Consider the following 1261-nt stretch of genomic DNA (forward strand, 5'->3'; position numbering starts at 1 on the left):
ACATGCGCACAGCGTACCCCTCGCATGTGCAGTCATTTAATAATCGGCAGCCCTGTGTACGGGTCTTATTGGGCCCCGTATATGAGTCTGTGTGTTATTTCCTTGTGGCCCCCGTAGATGGGGCCCGTGTGATGTTATTTCACCACACTAAATGCTGCTGACGTGGTATTTGGCAATGTTGCGGATTTAGTGGTTTACCGGAACCACTGATTTTTTTTTTAACTTGTAGCCCGAGGTGGTGTGTGAGCTAAATCAGTCCAAAGGGGGCAGTACGAACTTGTGGACCCTCTCCCAAAGGAGAAGGGCCCCGTTACTCCCCTGACCCCTCTCAGCCAAAAGGCCCAAGAGGGGAAAATAGGGATCGATGGATCCTTCTCACCGAAGCTCAGAGAGACCCTCTTCCCTCAACCTCCAAAAAGATTAGGGTTGGTGGGTCCTCCATGCCAACTCTTGGAGTTACCCTTGGTGCCTTTCGGCTCGGGGTCGCCCCAACATCAACCTGGGTATCGAGGAACCTTGGCTCTCCCAAAAAGAAGAGAGCCTTGGTATGAGGGGAGAACGCCAGCCCATCAGGGTCGTACCACCAACCCATCAAAGACAGGGACAAACTAACGAAAAAAGGAAAAAGTGAAAAGTGACAAACCAGTGGAAAAGAAAGTGAAGAGTAATAAATAAAGAGGACCCCAGCTGAAAGGTTGGGGTGTGAGGTGTACTATGCTTACATAGGGGGAAGTGTGCAGTGCTCATGCCAGAATGTGAATTGTGGGGACACCAGTTCACGTTTAAGGCTACTCTGAGTTTCCCCATACACGCACCGATTTTCCCGGTGCAATGATATGCGATGAGATGTGTGCTCTCGGGCTTTTCGCTGTCTCCCCATCAGAGGCTACGAACCTCCGGAGTTTGAGCAAATATACTCAGTCCCAGCAATTCAGGACTCCTTGGGAATGGATACCAGACCAGGCTTTTTTGCTGTCTCTTCCTTAAGAGGCTACAAACCCCATCATGAGAGCCACCTACTAGGCCCGGTGTTTCTCCCCTCCCTACCAGTGGGGGAAGAGTATCTTGGTTCCCTCTTCCCCCATCAGGGTGAAGGTACTCAGCCACACTTTCCTTGCCCCGAGCATGAAGGATCCCATCCCCTCCGCCCATTGGAGCAGTTAGTCAGTCCAGCCTTTCTGTTCTTCCACCAGGGGTGGTCCACACCCACTGATAAGAACAGATTCTACACCTGATCTTAGCCAAGTGGCCGAGAAGCGAA

The 1261-nt window shown here is 51.5% G+C and overlaps 1 pseudogene; it reads right to left on the reverse strand.

Annotated features, from left to right (window-relative positions):
- Nucleotides 1-1127: 1127 nt before the first annotated feature.
- LOC146060913 (U2 spliceosomal RNA) lies at nt 1128-1261 on the reverse strand (annotated as a pseudogene).

This window comes from Crinia signifera, chromosome 2, assembly GCF_055691185.1.
Source record: "Crinia signifera chromosome 2, ASM5569118v1, whole genome shotgun sequence".
Lineage (NCBI taxonomy): Eukaryota > Metazoa > Chordata > Amphibia > Anura > Myobatrachidae > Crinia > Crinia signifera.